Genomic DNA, 11,326 nt, shown 5'->3' with positions numbered 1-11,326 from the left:
AAACTGAGGTCTCTGTGTGGATGTCTGTCACAGAGGCATGTCTTCCCCGACAGAGAGTATCAGACTTATGCAGCAATGTGCAAACGAGCTGTGTGACTCGCTGAAAAGAAACTAAAGTGAAAGTGAAGTCGCTCAGTTGTGTCCGACTCTTTGCGACCCCATGGACTGTAGCCGACCAGGCTTCTCAGTCCATGGGGTTCTCCAGGCAAGAAGACTGGAGTGGGTTGCCATTTCCTTCTGCAGGGGATCTTCCCGACCCAGGGATCGAACCCGGGTCTCCTGCATTGGAGGCAGACGCTTTAACCTCTGAGCCACCAGGGAAGCCCTAAAAGAAATTAAGTGCTTAGTAAAAATACAAACGGAGAAGGCAGTGGCACCCACTCCAGTACTCTTGCCTGGAAAATCCCATGGATGGAGGAGCCTGGTGGGCTGCAGTCCATGGGGTCGCCAAGAGTCGGACACAACTGAGCAACTTCACTTTCACTTCTCGCATTCATGCATTGGAGAAGGAAATGGCAACCCATTCCAGTGTTCTTGCCTGGAGAATACCAGGGACGGGGGAGCCTGGTGGGCTGCCATCTATGGGGTCGCACAGAGTTGGACACGACTGAAGCGACTTAGCAGCAGCAAAAATACAAAAGAAACCTACCCAATTGAATTTCAGGTTCATGCAATCTGGGAAATACTCAGTATTAAATATCTGGTCTGAAAGTTTAAGCTTGTTAAACTTAGTTAATGCAGACATGTTTCAAGAGTCATCAACTATAAGTTTATTATACTTAAGAAAGTTAAGATCTTATTAATTCTGTTACACAATTCATGAGCAAGGAAAGTAACTTGATACAATTACTTAACTTTAAGTTAAATATAATTGAGATAAGAGTTTTGGGAGTTGAACTCTTTGGGAATAACTGTTTTAGGAAATCTACTTAAAAAAAGTCTCTGCAGATTTTGGCAACTTGAAAGTTTTGTTAAGTTAAATGATGGGAAGTCACTGTTTGAATTGCTAATTGCTAAACAAGTCTAAGTTCACCCACTTTTTTTTATGAGAGAAAAACTAAATATGTTTGGGTTTGTTAGAAACATATGACACCACACGGAGGACAGAAGTTATTCAATGAGATGATGTGTGTTTCTGAAGGCTGTAGATACATAAGTTTTCCAACCGGGAAGCCCTGGTATAATCACAAATCCTTGCTTCTGTTTTTGCTGGAGATCAAGGTTCTTAAGGGCTGTTGTTGTTTAGTTGCTCAGTCACGTCCGACTCTTTTGTGACCCCATGGGCTGTACCCACCAAGCTCCTCTGTCCATAGATTTCTCCAGACAAGAATACTGGAGTGGTTGCTGTTTCCTTCTGCAGGGTATCTTTACCACTGAACCACCAAGGAAGCCCTTTGAAGGGTGAAAAGCTGTAATATGCATATATGTATATATTTTAAGCCACTAAAATAAGTGAAACATTTCAGTATACTAGGAAAGATATGAGAAATGAAAATGCATTTTGTTAAGGGGAAAAGTAACATGGTCCTGAAGTTGGTTATTTCTAAATAGGAAAGAAAATAAGGGACAAACTAATATGAGAAAAGGAAAGGTGTGACAGGTTTGTAACAAAGGAGCCCAGAACCCAAAATGTCTAAGAGATTAAACTAGGATTGTTTGGTATGTTTAATTACATGGGAAGCACTGTCAAAACTTTCTTAGGTTATAAGGTATGGGTAAATGTTGTTGTTATATTCTAGAAATTGTATGGAATTCTGAAAAATCTGGTGGTCCTGATAACAAAACTAGAATTTTGACATTTTAATTGAGGTGTTTACTAAGACTCACCTCCCAGATAGTTCCTTGTTATGTCACATAATTGTCTTTTTTTTATATATTGAAGTACAGTTGATTAACAATCTTGTGTTAGTTTCAGGTGTACAACAAAGTGAGTCAGTTACACATATACATGAATCTATTCATTTTCAAATTTTTTTCAAAGTTACGTTGTTATGGAATATCGAGCAGAGTTCCTTGTACTATACAATAGGTCCTTGTTGGTTATCCGTTTTAAATACTGCAGTGTATACCTGACCATCCCAAATTTCTTAACTATCCTAATTATGTTCAGTTCAGTTCAATTTAGTCACTCAGTCATGTCTGACTCTTTGCGACCCCATGAATCACAGCACGCCAGGCCTCCGTGTCCATCAGCAACTCCCGGAGTTCACTCAGACTCACGTCCATCGAGTCAGTGATGCCATCCAGCCATCTCATTCTCTGTCGACCCTTCTCCTCCTGCCCCCAATCCCTCCCAACATCAGAGTCTTTTCCAATGAGTCAACTCTTTGCATGAGGTGGCCAAACATAATTGTAAAGTTTAATTATGAAAAGGATACTCAAGTAAGTTTGTTTTTGCAGTGAAGGAGGAAACAGACAGAGCTGGACTCCATCATAGGCCAGGCTGTGAACATTAGGCTACACGCCTGGTCACCCTCCCAGTGGACTCTGAACTTTGTGCCCGGTGTCTATAGAAATGGCATACCAATGGAAAACCAGACCCCCGGATAAAAGAGCCTCAGGACTTGTACTTGGACTCTCCGTTGCCTAAAAGAATATGCTAATTATCTCTGTAACAGAACAAAGTAGTAAATTCCATTATGTTTATCAGGATATGACCATAGGCCTATTGATGATATCCACTGTTTATCTAGCCTTGTGACACATGAATCGTGGGTTAACTTTGATTGTATCTCTCTTTTACCTTGTCCAGACTAGTTTCAAGGAATTTGGGGAGGTGGGTTTGAGCAAGTACACTTAGGGTATATAAGGTTTTCACAAAAACTGGTCGGGGTCCTTGGCTAAGAGGAGACTCTGCCTTGGGCCCACCGGTGTAATAAACCGCACTCCACTACCTGCATTGTCCTCCTGAGTGAGTTTGTTTCCCGGAACGCGTGGCTACAACAGCAGCTTACCACAGCAGTCTATCTTTGAATAAGACTATGCATACTGGAAAAGGCATTTATAGGACTGTCTCCAACCTAGATGGAAGGACCCTACAAGGTCCTTTTTTTGTTTTTTTATTAAGGACCAATAGCATTTTTTATTGAAGTTCAGTTTATCTTGTGTTAGCTGTGCAGCATGGTGATTCAGTTACACCTACAACTCTCCTTTTTCAGGTCTTTTTCCTTATGGACTCTTACAGGATATTCAGTGTAGTTCCCTGTGCTATACAGTAGGTCCTTGTTGTTTATTTTTATATAGTGGTCTGCATATGTTAACTTCAAACTCCTAATTTACCTACCAAGTACCCTTAACTCGCTCAGGCTCAGTGAAACTGAAGGGAACTGATTCAAATTCATACATGAGTTTTACCTGAGAGCCTTCTGTTCTGAACACCAAGAGCAACACACCCCACAGCGCCCTCCTGCTCAGTGTCTCCAAGAAGCCTCCCTGGAAGACAGAGGGTGAGCGTTCAGGCGCGAGCACCACAGCACGTGCTCCTTGGGTGGCCCGCGGCGGGCGCCTTACGGACGCCGCTCTGCCCTTCACCTGCCGTCACCCAGGTCTGGCGCTGACAGTGGGCGGGCGCTGCTTTCTCACCTGCCAGGCGGCAAGGACACAGCCCCTGCCATCCGCGAGCCTGTAGAGGTGCTCTCCTCTCCTCGGCACACTATACAAGTGATCCTTGGGTCCACTTAGAGGTAGATTTTATTCAATAAATATATTGGACTTTTTTTTAGTTTTTTTTTTTGAGATTTGCAACAGTTTGAAAAATCTCTGACAAACCACATAGCCCAGAAACATTGAAACAAGTCAGGAATGTCATAAGTGCACGAAACGTGTGTAGGTAGGCTTAAGGTGAGTTGTTTAAAATTAAGGAAGTGTTAGCGTTCTTCTCGTAGTTGGAGAGACTGGGTTCCACCCATCACAGGGAAGTGTCTTTTTGTGTAGCCGTGTTTCCAGCACTGTATTAGGAATGTGGCTGTAACACTCTGTGCCATAAGAAATGTAAAACTACTCATTCATTAGGGTCTCTGCTGCTGGCACCTGAAGAACCCGCAACCGGAGGTGTGAGCTGAGTCTTAAACTTGGGGGCCTCACTGAGAACAGCCTGGGAGGCTGCTCTGAAAGGTAAGGGAGGGCATCCTGCTAGTCACAAAACCGGCACCAAGGTCTGTGATGGTCGTGCTTTTCCATGATGACAAGACGCAGGCACGTGGGCGCAAGGAGGTCACTCCTGCACGGGCGGAGGCTGGGCCCAGAGCACAGCTCCTTCCTGTCGTCTCCCTGCCGAGCCCGCGGACTCTGCTGGGCCAGCTGGACTCTGCCAGCTGACGGCCGCAGCGTTCTCCGTCCACTGCCCCATGGTGCCGGGAGGTCTCGTGCCTGGGTCAGATGAGAAGAGGCCAGTGTGTTATTTTGGTTTAGGCCTGCCGATAGATGACCTGAAAGTCTCTGCGTTGACTGTCTTAACTCGTCAATTATGACCAGGAGGTATTCTGCCAGTTTCTTCCTGTATCTAGAGTTGCATTAGTACAGTATTCAGTATGGAGTTATATATATATATATCTGCTTGACTGCCTCAAGACTTAGGTAGCGTTAATTTTGTTAAAGGCCTGATTACACACTGGGTAACACAAGAGAGAGGATAGCATGCAGGTAGTAACATGAATAAAGTCATAAGTAGGGATTTAAGCCATGAGATTCTAGAACCAAACCAGCTCCCTGAAAGGACCACGAAGACTAGGAAGTGGACGACTTAGGACACGAGCCTCATTTTTCACGTGGGTCATTAAACATATCCCATTAGAGGATCTTTCTGGTAAGAAAACACAGCGTTCGGTTTGAATCACAGCGCTGGTGCCTCCTTGAGATGCTGTAAGGATATCCAGGGTCCTGTGACTTTGTGATAACCACTTTTCTCATCATAGAGGCCTCAATTCAGTAGGCTAATAGCCTGATTAATCATTTAAGGCCTTTTGGGTGAGTTCTGTTAAGGCTTTGATGTGGGCATGTACATCTTCCAGTTCTACTGAAGGTATGAAAAATAGATGATAAATGGTCATACCAGGGAATACACCTCACTTGGTAAATCTGCGGAGTCATCTCTAACATACAGGTGGCCTTGAGCCCTAGGGAATCCTGAAGTACATCTTCCCATCCATCCTGGCAGAGGTCAGGGCCGCAGACAGCACCCCATTGCCATCAAGTCCCATTCGGTGCAACCTGGGAGACTTCTGGTCATCTCTCTTTAAGGGACATGGTAATATACTGACATTTTTTATAAGACACCCAGCTTAATTTTCTGGTGTTAGTAGGCTACTGTAAAAGCCTTTGCAATTGTTTTACCGCACGATACCATCTTACCTGGGTGCCAGTGAGGTAGCTCATGAGGATACCGAGGCTCACGCAGAAGGAGAGGCCTCCTGTCTGGGCGTATCCTCAGCCTTTGACTTGAGTTCAGCCTTCCCCGTGTGTCCAGGTCCCTTCTTCGGGTGCTGCCCCTGAGCCACCTGTCAGGACAGCTGCTGGGAGGCCAGTGTGGTCATGGCCACGTGGTCACTGCTGCGGGGTCGGCCTTGGAGGCCACCATAGCAGCAAGTGCCCTGGAGGCAGAGCCGCCTCCAGCAACGCTGCTCACGTTTACCGCTGTGAACAGGCTCTCAGGATGCTGGACATCCTGTCCCCCCAGAAGGCGGCGGCGTCTGTCAGTACCAGCAGACTTCCTGTGCACACTGGCAGGTTCTTATCAGTCCTGTTACCTCAGCCTGTTGAAGGAGGAGACTTCAGACAAAACTCTGTTTTCCGGGACAGCACAGGAGAAACAAATGGTGCAGCCCGCCCCTCCATGAGGTTCTCGTAGACACGAACCACAGTGAGTGAGTAACCGAAAATCAGAATTGTCCGTCGGGCTTCCTTGAAGGTCAGTCCCAGGAGACAAAGGGTTTTCATTGCTGATGTCTGCTGCTTTCTGGGAGCCGGTGCTGGGCTGTTTGTTACACCTGTGGAGAGTTTTGGTGAGAGCAAGACCACCTCGGGAGAAGGCAGTGGGCTTGGGTAATGTGCGTGATGGGAGTTTAGAAAGGCCTTCACGGAGTGGGAGACCGCGATGGTGAGAGTGTGACCTGAGACCGTCCCTGCTGTGGTCGGACGCAGCGGTCCTTGGCTGCTGAAGCCGGCTCCTGGTGGTGACGTCCAGTTGCTCGGTAGGAACCGCACTGTCACTGGGTTAAAACTCCTAGTGTGGCGTCTCTGTTTACACGTGCAAAGAGAATAAAAGTGTAAATAATACTGGGATGCCCCAAGGCCAGGGCCTTTGCCAGGAAGTTTTTTAGGGTCTCCATGGCTTCAGAATGTTTTTTCTCCCAAAGAGGCTCAGCTGGGCCTTGTCTAAGGGAGTCACATAATAGTGGGAACACTGAAGACAGTTTTGGAATCCAGTTCCTGCAGCAGCCTGGAAAGCCCCTGACCTGCATGTGTCTCAGGCGTAGGGAAAGCCAGTGTCTCCACTGCCAACTAACAGTCCTTCTGATGACCCGTCACATCAGCCTTCAGACCATCATTTTCCCTGGGATGCTCTGTCCCTTTGAAGCTGGTTTCTGCAGCACAGGCTGTCTTGCTAGAAACTGAACACGACAGCAAATCGCCTGCTCGTTGTGTCCGAGCTGACTCGGGAGGAGACACCGGGTCACCTGGGTCTGCCCTGCAGCACTGTGCTGCCGTCTGTCCCAAGTGGAGAGACTGAACGGCGCTGCAGAGACCGCAGCGGGGGCCACCGTCCCAGCGACAAGGGCGGCGAGGGGTGGGGCTGGCAGTGCAGCACAGAGAGGAGTGAGGCAGCATCGCTGCAGCCCAACCTTGACCCATCCGGCCGTTAACTGGCAGAGAGAGCCACAGGGGTGGTGCAACCGGCCCTTCTCAATGTGAGCCGGCGTCAAAGCTTTCGCTTACTCTGTGGCTTCCTCCCTCTACGGGTACTGACGAGTATCGGGCAGGGCCTTGTTCTCGTCTCCGGTCATTGCAGTGGGAATGCATTCTCCTTGTCGGAAGGGTCACATGCCCGTAACTCTCACGGTGCTCAGCCAGGCGATCTTCCTCTGTGTCACCTGATCGTGGGTCACATAGAGTCTCGTCTTTCAGGTCTAAGAACATTACCCCTTAGGAGGAAGGGCAGCCTGGCCTTCATAAGTTTCTAATCTCTTTCCATCGGGTGAACGGGGCGCTTTGTACTAGAAAAGGTGAGCTCCTTCCTTTACGTTCTTCTAAGGAAAATTCTAAAGAGCCTAAACAGGTACATTTAAACCCCACCATTTGCATTAAGCACCGCTCCTCGGGCAGAGGCCTCAGATTTTGGTCAGGTTTAAACCTGAAAAGCTGCCCCCCTCCTTTCTGTTAGGGCTTCAGCTGTTTTCCCCTGTTTTCTTTTCTACTTCTCCCCATGTGTTAAAGAGGAAAGACTCCCAGTGTTCCCTTGGAGCAGCCTCATTCTTGTCTAACTTTGGATTCTGCCCTGAGATCTAGTCTCTTTTAAAATCTTTCTTCATTTTCTACAGTTCCTTCTCTAATGACTTTTTCTTCTTAAACCCGCAATAAAAGCAAGTGCTAGGTTCCTTTGTCAGTCGAGGACTGGACGGGGATTTATTAACTGTAGCCTGACCTTGATTACTTAATTGGTACAATCGAAGATACAATTTTTATAGATGTATTTTCTCTCTCAGTATTTTTGAAAAGTTGATCAGCCAGCACGGTAAGGGCATTTTATGTAATGCTGATAAACCTAAGTTGTATTTTTTAGTTAGAGCAGCCAGCTCCCCATTGACACCTTCTAAAACCATGGAGTTAAGCCAAGAATCATTTTGACTGTTAGAGAACATTCAGGTATCATGCCAGAATAGTGTTTGAAAGCTCTCAAACCTCATAATCCAGGATTCATCTTTTCTGTGTTTGCACTGCTGAATCTTTGTCCAGGCTACAGCTTGGGGGAAAGACTTGGAGATAAGTAACTTAAGAGTTAATTGCATTCGCTTTGAACCTGTGAACCATGGGAACTGAAATTGGTTGAGAGGGGTTTCCACTCTGCTTTGTCTCTCCTTTCCCTTGCTTTACTTTCAGAAGGGAATAGCTGCATTAATGGGTACAGATCTGCAAAACCGGGCTCACAGGTTGGGATGTTTACCTTAAATTCCTTTGCAAATCCCAGTAGATGCTGACTAGAATTGGGAAGCCCCCTCGCCAAAGCCCTAAGTTTTGCTCGAGTCCGGGGTGTGTTTGTAAGCACAGACGACGGCTCACCTCTTCCTGTGGTAGGTTCCGCCTTAAAGGGGATGTAATTCTGACTGTCCTCTTACTTGGCGGGGTGGAAGCAGGAGGCAAGGTGATGGGGAGAGAAGGAATCAGGCAGTTCAGGACGGTGAGGACTTGAGGCAGGAGCAGAGGGAGAGGCAGCTTTGAAAAAGTCTGGTAACGTATTTTTTGGTTGATTTCCTATAAAAGTTTATCATTTCCTCTTTGGGAGCATCATAATATCAATAAGCATTCCATTCATACTGTCTGATCAACAAATTGACTGTTTGTTGAGATAAAAATCACTAGTGATGATCCCAGGGTGGGCCAGCCTGCTGGTTGGGATTGTAGATTGTCGCCTAGAGTCATGTCTCTACCTTCCCTAGTCTAAATCCATCGTGGGTGGTTGGAACAGACTGGCTGGTCCTTATGTGTGTCCCCAGCCGAGGAAGTTTTTAATTCAGATGAGTGGGTTTCCCTCTGCAGACGGCAGTCCGGTGTGAAGACTTACCTCCACCACTCCCATGAGTTTCCCAGCTGTCTAAGAAAGCCACCACTGACCGGAAAAAGACAGTTCCTACCAGCTTGCTGCTCCAAAGAAGGGACATCTTCGTTTGTATTCCAATGGCCCCCATTCACACAGCCAATTCAAGGAAAAATGACGCATCAGTCTCACATCTAATTCCTAGTCCAGCCACACTCTGTGTCTTTGACTCAGCCTTCCTCGAGTCTCTCAAGTAGAGTAACCCAGGTACCTCTTCTTGAAACTAACCTGCTCCTCCAGTAAGGGATTTATCCACCAGCAAATAGGATAGGATCAGCCAATAGCAGGAGATCTGAGACCCAGGAGACTCCCCAGGGAGGCAAGTGGGTCCAGGAGCCTCCCTGTTGAGTTCTGGCGAAGGGGAGACGTCTGCTCTGGGCCCCCTCATGGTCACCAAAACCACTGACCAGAGAAAAACATACAGCTTAACTTGCAAGTTTTAGGTTATTTGGGGACCTTACTGAGGACTCGATAGCCCAGCCTCTCAGAGGAGGGTAGAGCAGAGCCAAGGTGTATACATTTTTTGCTGGAAGAAAAAAAAAATTCAAGGATTACCGCTCATCACACTGAAACCCCAGACATTTCAAGGTAATCATTACAATGCTTTTCTATGGGTGGGAAGATGCAAGACTCTGGCCCCTCTGCAGTTATTCTTCAGACATGCACATAAGCTGTCTGGGGCTGGGGCCCAGAGCCCAGAGGGTCTCGTAAACCCCCGTGGGACAGCCGGCGCAGGTGGCTCCAGGGGCCCAGTTTTCTTGGCTTCCTGGAGCGGCAGGTGCGTTCTGTGTCCAAACTGCCTAAACCACAGTGCTGCTCTGCACTGCCAGAGTGTGAACCGTTATATCTTCAAAATAAAGACGAATTTTCACATTGCTTTTGATGTCTAGTGTTATTACACGTAGAACACCTACATGGTTTTATGTCATAATATCGACGTCCTCACAGATGACTCATCTTGAAAACGCCCATCATAGTTGTAAACATCCTCTTCCTAATGGTCTTAACATTTTCTCTACTTACTTTATTATAAAAATGCTGTATGATATATACGACATAGAAAATGTGTTAATAAACTGTGTTACTGGTAAGGCTTCTGGTCAGTAGTGGGCTCTTAGTAGTTACATTTCGGGGGAGTCAACAGGTATACACAGGAGTTCCCGAGATGGCAGAGTAGGAAGCCCTGAAGCTCATCTCTTTTCATGGGCAAACAAAACCTACAGTTTGCAAAGAAACTACTGTTGACAAAGAGCAGAACCTACTGGAAAAGATCTACAGGGTCTAAAGAAGGAACCACAAGATGGGGGCGGGCAGGGTCACAGTGTAGTCAGGACCCATGGGGAGGGGGAACGTGGAGGGCACCTCCTCCCACAAACACATCAGGACACATCCATATGTGGAGAGCAGTTCTCATCAAAAACTAATTGGAAACTACCAGAACTGGTACAACCAAGGCTGTCGGGTAGACACGTAATCAGGTAGGATGGGAAGAAAAGCACTGGTGCAGGACCCCCAGGGAGGGGACTAAGAAGGGAGATTGCGTGGTGGGCACTTGCCCTTGGGAGTGAGTGAGTCACACCACAGACCAGGCATCCGAGTTCTAGGACACTACCTGGAGGAGGCAGGGTCCCTGGAAGCCTGAAGGCGGGTAGCTGCTTCCACAAGGAGCACACAGGGGCTGGCTGCACTGGACAAGGTGGAGAGACAGCTCACCCGGAGGCCACCTTGCCAGGCTCCCCGACCCGAGCTGAGCCACGCCCCAGCACCACACTCCACGCCACAGCTTGGCAGCCAGGTCCTGGGGAAAGGCTCGTTCTGGGGACACAGGTGGCCCACGGGCCTGGCATGAGGGCAGATGGGTGGCGGCTATTGTTGGCACTCAGCACTGCAGAGGCAGCCCGACCCTCTGACAGCAGGGGAGCCCCTTGAACCCCACAGCCCCCGACCCCCAGCTGAGCTGACCCTCTCCCCCACCCATGGCATACCCCCCGCCTTGCACTAGATCTGGGACGACCACCACGGGAGAGATGTGACGCTGCTGTGTGTGAGCAGGGGCACAGACGCCAGCACAGAGCTGTGTACACACCTGGGCCCCACTTGCTCCCGCAGTGGCCCCAGAGCAGGAAGAAGGAGACACGCCCTGAAGGAACAGAGCCAGCTCCGGGCTGCCCTCAGGACGTCCACTCCGACCTGGGAGCAGACACTCCCCGGGCGCTGACGGGGTGGGGGCCTCTGAGCAGAGAAGTCCTGCCACGCCCTGCAGAGGCTCTGCTCCTCCAGCACCACGGTGATGGTGGCCAACATACCCTGGATACCGTCTGTACGGGGATGCTCCCATGTAAGGGCACCCCTTCAAAGTCACAACAGGTAACTTCCACCTAAATCCATAGATACAGAAATTTAAGTACAATGAAAAGGCAGAGGAACGACTCTCAACTGAAAGAAAAACCCTGAAGAAAATAACCAACCCAAGGTAGTCTACCAGACAATGAATTTAAAATGTTGGTAATAAAAATG

General features: G+C 48.1%; 1 non-coding gene across 1 annotated transcript; it reads right to left on the bottom strand.

Annotated features, from left to right (window-relative positions):
• Nucleotides 1–249: 249 nt before the first annotated feature.
• TRNAW-CCA lies at nucleotides 250–321 on the bottom strand. The gene has a single exon. It is a non-coding gene; the product is annotated as a tRNA-Trp (tRNA).
• Between the last annotated feature and the right edge of the window lie 11,005 nt (nucleotides 322–11,326).

The sequence above is a fragment of the Bubalus bubalis genome, chromosome 1, assembly GCF_019923935.1.
Source record: "Bubalus bubalis isolate 160015118507 breed Murrah chromosome 1, NDDB_SH_1, whole genome shotgun sequence".
Lineage (NCBI taxonomy): Eukaryota > Metazoa > Chordata > Mammalia > Artiodactyla > Bovidae > Bubalus > Bubalus bubalis.
Note: the sequence above shows the minus strand (reverse complement) of the source record. Positions and strands in the feature narration are given on the sequence as shown.